Source organism: Odontomachus brunneus, unplaced genomic scaffold, assembly GCF_010583005.1.
Source record: "Odontomachus brunneus isolate Ranch 3 - 2012 unplaced genomic scaffold, Obru_v1 Obru_scaffold_026, whole genome shotgun sequence".
Lineage (NCBI taxonomy): Eukaryota > Metazoa > Arthropoda > Insecta > Hymenoptera > Formicidae > Odontomachus > Odontomachus brunneus.
In genome coordinates this window covers 2,139,154-2,146,730 of record NW_022639476.1, presented here as the reverse complement: position 1 = coordinate 2,146,730, position 7,577 = coordinate 2,139,154, and the positions used below count along the sequence as shown (strand labels likewise).

General features: G+C 38.0%; 1 protein-coding gene across 13 annotated transcripts in view; it reads right to left on the bottom strand.

Moving 5' to 3' along the window:
• LOC116842626 (zinc finger protein 608) overlaps nucleotides 1–7,577 on the bottom strand; it is a 296,735-nt gene that overhangs the window by 150,242 nt on the left and 138,916 nt on the right. For all 13 annotated transcript variants that reach the window (XM_032812075.1, XM_032812073.1, XM_032812078.1 and 10 more), the window contains one exon: nucleotides 552–619. The gene's annotated coding sequence lies outside the window, so the exon portion shown is untranslated. The remainder of the gene's footprint in view (nucleotides 1–551; nucleotides 620–7,577) is intronic.

Below are 7,577 nucleotides of genomic sequence, written 5' to 3'. Positions count from 1 at the left end.
AAAAAAAAAAAAAATATATATATATATATATATATATATATATATATATATATATATATATATATCTAATTTGTATTTGCTACAAGTCAAAAAACAGTTTAATTTAAAGGAGTTTGATACTTTAGCACGGAATATTCTCGGGCATATCCCTTAAGGGGTTAAAACTCATTAATTTCTGATCTGACTTTCTAATTCTTTGTATAGTGTCTTGATACGCATATATACTATGATTCATTTGTCACTTTGACAGCTTGACAAATTATATTTGTCGTGTCTACGTATACATCATATCTAAACATGATAGAAACCGTTAGAAAGATTAGTTTTGGTCTAGTAAATGTCGAGGCTTTATCGAAATTTTTTGTACACCTTGTCGTCGTATTTAACGCAACGCGCGTTCTCTAAACGCTTTTCGCAGTTCTCACGATAGTAATGTGTATAAAGTATGCATGAAAATACGCGCGCGTGTTAAATAAATAAAAAAAAAATATATAATGATTTATAATGCGGACATTTTTGTTTATTCAAAAGCGTCGCATTGGCTCACTCACCAGTTCTGCATCTCCGATCAACAGTTGCGGCTGTCGTGATAAATCCCACGGGAACAACGCTGGCAAACCTAAAAATACAAAATCGATAGGCTGTCATAAATAAAGCCGATATTCCCGCGCGACAGTTTACCGGGCATAAGTAAATTACACCAGCGGTAATGCACACCTATGTCCATTATATCCTCACGCCGAGATGAGCAATCGCGCGATTACTGCAGCGAGTAAACAATCTCGGCGTAATGGATTTTCGAAAAATAAGATTAAAGTAAAAATAGGAGATTACCACTGGCGCGTCGATGGGATAATAAAACGGGCAACGCGACCATGTCTATCGAAACAAACGCGCGAGATGAATGAGAATTATAATGACGAGGCTCGGAAAAGTTCCTCCTCGCAACTGTACGAGGTCGTGCGTGCGATTCTGTTTCTTTGAAGATAAGAAACTTTATCCCATCAACGTTGATCTTTTGTACTCCAACAGAGTCGTAGTAACCAACCCAAATTTCTCTCAAAATTCAAAAAATATAGCGTATCCCGAGTCGAAATTTTGATGCTAAGCTCTTAAAGATAGTTTACGCCTACTTAGACAGTTTATAACTAGGTAAAACCTACTTTGAAGATATTGATACTTATTAACTTCTCTTTTGAACCTTTAACTCTACCTTGTCAAAATTTTGACGCTACTTTGACGCTCTTAAAAATAGTTTAAGCCTACTTAGATAATCTACAACCTAGGTAAAACCTATTTTGACGATATCGACACTCATTTCCGAATCGAAATTTTGACCCTATGTTGAACTTTGAATTCTATACCGCAGTAGAAGCTAAGACAGCAAAGTAGGTTTAATTCTAATGATATAATTTACTCCTACTTTGATAATGTCTGAAATATATGCAACAAATAAAATGTATATTTTGTATGCTATTTGACGTTTTTGTTTCGTTATTTATTAAATTTTTTAAATATTTCTATAAAATACATATGTTCTATGTAGGAGCTAAAGCTTCAATAGAGGTTCGCAACTAAACCTACTTTGTTTCCTAAGATCCTACTATTATACAACCTACTTTGACGCTAAAGAAAGTGAAAGCAAAAATTTCAGACATCATTAGGGTCAAAGTAGAAGTAAATTATGTCATTAAGATTAAACCTATTTTGCTATCTTAGCTCCTACTGCGCTATAGAATTCAAGGTTCAACATAGGGTCAAAATTTCGACTCGGGTATCGGGGCCTTTCAGGTTTAAAATTTGACAAAAAAACGGCGCCGCCGTGTTTAAAGCGCGCAAGAGTTTAAACCACGAACTATACCGCCAACGCGGAAATGCACATTGATTATATCGTCTTTGTGTCGTATACCGTTCGACGTTTCTGTTACGAGCGTTGCGTGTTTTACACGCTTATCTTTACGAGCTTTTGGACCACGAAAGGAGATAGCTGACACCGATTTTTCCGGCAAACAAAAAGGAACGTCTCACACGAATGACCCGGGCTTTTAATTTCTCCTCTTCGTGTTCGAGTGTTTTTTTTTTCTGAGAAGGCGCACTGAAAAGTAAATATTTGAAAATTTATTTGGGGTATATAGAGTTTATATTCCTGCGAAATGAAGTTAATTTCTGTAAAATAAAGTTTATTTTTGCGAAATAAATTTTTGTCCCCCGTACACAAATAAATTTTCAAGTATTTTTTCACAGGGCATTAACGAGAGTGGAGCATACATTGCGTATGCGCTTATCGGTATGTTGCTTTACGTTAAAATAATAATTTGAATATACATATATTTACACGTTTTCCAGCCGGCTTGAAAGAAAAATAATATCTCTTCAGTTTCGAGCAGTTACGTCATCCACACTACGCGCGCAAATATACTCTAGAATATATTAATACCTAAAAAAATATAACATTATCTTTTGCGGAAATCTTGTTATATAGAGTGTCCCAATGTTCTTGCGGCTTTAATAGAAATTTCTCTTAGTAAGAAGATATTCGACTTCAAGTAAATATATTCCTCTCGATGAAGAGGATAGAAAAATTATAATAATATTCAGTAAATTTCCGATTAATACACACTGAGAAAAAGATCCTTGAACATTTATTTGTCGGATATAAAGACTGTTTCACGGAAATAAAAACTTTATATCTCATAAATAAATTTCCAAATTTTTTTCTCAGTGTAGTCCACTTTACTAAAAGAGGAATACTCTTTGTTAAGTTTCCTCTTGGAATATGAGAATTCAGGAAAAAGCGTCTTGCAATTAGAGTTCTCTTTTGCGCGTTGGAATATCTTCTTTTTAGTTTTAAAGGAATCTCCTCTTCGTGTCATATTTAAAAGAATTTCCGCTTAGAATAACATTATATTTTTGTGGATGAACGCGCGAGATTACGAATATATTATGTGCATTCCAAATCGCTCCATGACGTGAGAATTTCTAGAATCGGCCGCGACAGCCAAGATAGAACGTCAAATATATACACGGCGCTCAATATAAATATTCCCAGCTCGAGCGTGCGTTCGAGAAGTCCGCGTTTGCTTTGGACGGAGAATCGTGTCTCGTAGAGAAGACGAGAGTGACAAACGTTACTCCTCCGTCTTTGAAGGTAGTACCAATTCCACAGACACCCGGGATATATTGTCATCGGCGGTCCTCTTATCGGCGAGGCGATGAAAGACCGCTCTATTCAACGTATTCCCCTCGCGGTTTACGGCCGCAAAGGGTCTTCGTCGGTATGTGAATCTAAAGAGCCGCAATAACTGAGCGCCATATGCGTTAAGAATTGAGACAAACATTTTCATCGAATTAATAAGAGTTATCTTTCACGTGACAAATCAAAGTTCACGATTATTAAACGATTGATAAAATGTATATCTGTTCAAAAATTGATCAAGTTTGTAAGATATATTTTACACGAGACTCTTTTCTTCCCACGAAAATAAAAAATTCTGAATATTTCTAGAGAGAATATGCCGTTTAAAATATGTTAACCTTCTGCGTACAGTGCTGGGTCTGTGAAACCCAGACAACCGCTCGCCAACTTTCGTAAAAATCGATTTCACTATGCTATTATCTTATAGCTTATACAAATGTTTCTGTACCTGTGGAAAAAATGTCCAAAAATATTGATTTCCAACAAGATTATTCTAAGTCTGACAGACCTAAATTGCGCCAAAGAAAAATATGATTGTACGAAGTGAGTTAGTAATCTTAATAAAGTATACTTTATAGGCGAGATTAGGATGAAAGATTAGGATTGCTACGGCTTAATAAGATACACTTCTTCCTATCTTTTAGGCATTATTAGATATACACATTAAATTGAATCCCTTTTTTTCTCAGATTACAGTTTCCCTACAACTTTGTACGCGCTCCCGTAGGGATTCTCTCACGTAACGCATCGCGGACGGTGTTTTATCGCGCTGGCGGCAGCTGCGTCTATATTCGGATACTTCGATATTACGTCTTTAACGACACCGAGAAGCTCCAAGTCTTCCGGTCGGACATCGTCGTTCGATGCCGCGTGCGCGGGGTCCGCTCGGGAAAATAAACGTCGGGCGCGGGGAATCGATGTGGACGAGAGTCGTATAACCGCACGGGGGCGAGCTTTCCTAGGAAGCCGAGCGGCGCGGCGATAAATATCCGAGCGGCCGTAAAGCCGGGCGTTAATGCACGCCCGACCGATTTGTTTAATCCGGTCGATATTTCGCGGTGCGCGCTGGGGTCCTGTAAGCAGCGCGCTATGCGATTTGGCAATTCCGTCGCCGGAAATAGGCTCGTAAAAGTGTGTAACGCGACAAACCGACCGTGACACACGTTCGCCGCCACTGCAGAGAGGGAGAGAGAGGGGACAGAGAGAGAGAGAGACTGCGCTACGATACTCTCTCCTCATTCCGAGGTACTTTTGTTAGTGACATTCGCGTTTTCGAGTGCTTTCGAATGAACGTCGATGTTTTCGTTGCTGAATACCGTGTTCGACGTTGATATGCCGATCAAATTGATTATATTGTTAAATCTCCATTTGTTAACGAGAAACATGTCTTTAAGGAAAAGAGAAAAGAAAAAATATGAATTCACTTCTTCAGTAGTTATTTAAAGTGATTGCGTGATTCCCTCGAGGCGGATTTTTTAAATAAATATACCTACATTTCTCTCTCTTTATTGCTATTTTCTTTGAAGAATTTGGAAAAATAGAATATAAAATCTAATTTTTATAATATATTAAATAAAATTCATGAATGAAATCTAATCTTTATAATATATGAATATCATTATAATCTAATCTTTATTATATATATCTAATTTATTAATGAAATTTAATTTTTATAATATATGAAATATGTAAGATCTAATTTTTATTTATATTTGCTATGAATTAAAAAAACACGTTATAAGTAAAAATGAGAAAAAGTATAGTTTATTAAAAGGAATATAGTTTATTAAAGAATATAATTTATTAAAAGGAATTTAATATTTTATTAGGAAACTTTTCCGAACATAGCACTTAAGCGATTAATGTGTAAAAAATTGTATAAAATAAGTAGGTAGTAAAATACAGAACAATAAAATCGATAATGAATTGAGTAGTAGCAATAAAATATGTGGTAAAATTAGTAATAAATGAAGTGATTAAGTATTGATATAAAATTAGTTCGCAATACCGGCTGGAACGAAAAGCGCGACATCGAGATAAACTGAAAATTGTCGCGAGGTTAAATATATAATTGTACAGCTATCAACCGTTTCTCGTTTTCTCTCTTTCTCACTAAGGTACACCCTTGTATTACACATGTGTGCTTTTGAAATACATACACACACGTTGTATACAAAATAAACGTAGAGTGGGAGACAGAGAGAAACGCAAATCACGCCGTCGCCGTCGCTACCGCCTAATAACGAGTTTTCCATACGGGCTGCCATTAGAGACAACGGTAATTTGTTATACAATGTGGTCGCCGACGCGATGCGCGCGTGACAATACTTTTTTATTACTTTTCGTCGAGGACACGTCGGTCGCTCTCGTACCACGCGCTTTGTCCTTTCTCGTTTACCGTTATTACGGTTTTATCCACGCGCGCGCGCGTACCATGTATGGTGCACGGTATTAAATCGCTCCGGCGGAAAATATAAATGTGAACGCGCGCGAGACTTTTCATACGCGTTCAATGGGAGTTACACTACAGTTGCTCGAGTCAGATTTAGGACATTGTCCGCCATTTGTAGGGAAGAAGTGAATGAGCGAGTGAGAGACAGAGAGAAGCTGCAGCGTGCTTTATCATGTCAGTCTTAAGGCCATTCTACATTTGCGTAAGCGTGGTCGACGAACGTAAGAGTCAACCAATCAGAGTGTTTTATTCACTGATTGCTTTATTCTGATAGGTTGTCGTAATCATTTACAACCACTTACGACTAGGCTTACGCAATTGTAGAAGGACTTTTAGAGCTTCTCCCTCGAGCTTCCTCCTTCTCTCTCTCAGTTACGTCAACCCTCAAAATGGCGGGCAGGATGCAGACCAATCAGGAATCATCATGCTTTGTCCTAACTCTAACCAGAACTCTAGAGACGCGTTCAGCAGAGAGAGCTGCTTTGCTTTACTGTTGTAAAATTCTTGAATCTGATTTAGGTATATCCTTAACCTTCTGAGGACCGGCTATTTTCTTATCGACTTTTTTATTTTAAGAGTTAGAACTTTTTTGTCAATATCATTGGATTGAATGAGGAAAAAGCTGACATCACCATCGTGCCGATATATCGGCTTCCGGTCCTCCAAAGGTTAATATTGCTGGTGAGTCTAAGAGTATGTATCAATCAGATTCACGAGTTTTACAACAGTTACAAGCAGCTTTCTCCATTGAACCATTTCCTCCTTACAAATGTCCAAACTCCGACGCGTATTCGCCTCTGTGGCGAATATCCGCGGGTTTTTCAAGATATTAACGTCCAACTTTCTCAAGTTATTATTTAATACCGAAGCTCTCCGAAGAATTCGAGCCGATCGAACACGTCCGACAGTCGCGGCGCGAATACGAAATGACAATGGGAACCGACGGTGCGTTTTCCCGAGCGAACTTATCGCGCTACCGAGTAATAACGTCGCTTTTTATCGCTCGCGCCGACAGTGGCGGCTCGTTTGCGGGCCGGCGGACACGCGGAAAAACCGTTAAAAGGTCGTTAGGCACGAATTATGGGTTAAGCTCGAGCCAGTCAGCCGCTGAAAATCGCGTTTCGCTTCGACTCGACGGAGGAGCGACGGGCGGGGGAGTGGCAGGGCCCCCTCGTGGCTCCGGGATATCGCGAGTCCAATCATCGACGATAAAAGAACACAATTCCTGCTCGCTCGCGCTCGCTCGCGGTTTATTTCTTCGCAAAGCGGAGCGAGACTCACCGGCACGCCCGACCGAGCAATAAGCGGCATAAAAATTCGCGGCCATTATTAAACGCGACATTTGCTTTCTTTGGTCCGATGGAAAAAAAAGAGCTGCATGATTAAATGTCAATGCTGAGCACGTCGGATGAAAAAAAGCAGAAAAGGAATGGCAAGAACGGAGAAAAGGAACGGAAATATGTCGCGAGCAATTTCCAACGACGCGTACACCGAGTGTCGATATTTTTATGCACGATAATAATAAGGTAACGCATTAACCTCTTCAGGGATGAATTCACTTCGTCAGAAGAAACTGATTTTAAAGCAATACAAATGGCATCTGTCAATTATATGACGTGATCGCTCTTTTCCTTATTGTGGAATTGTGTGATGAATATTTATCCGCAGTAAAATGTTCGTTTTATTCTCGTCGACGATGTTTGAATTGAACAAGGAAAATGGAACGTATTTAAATGTACATGCATATAATGTGGACGTTTAGATACATTCCATTTTCCTTGTTTAATTCAAACATTGTCGACGAGAATAAAATAAACGTTTTACTGCGAATAAATATTCACTACATAATTATATGTAATATAATTATATATATATATATATATATATATATATATATATATATATATATATATATATATATATATATAT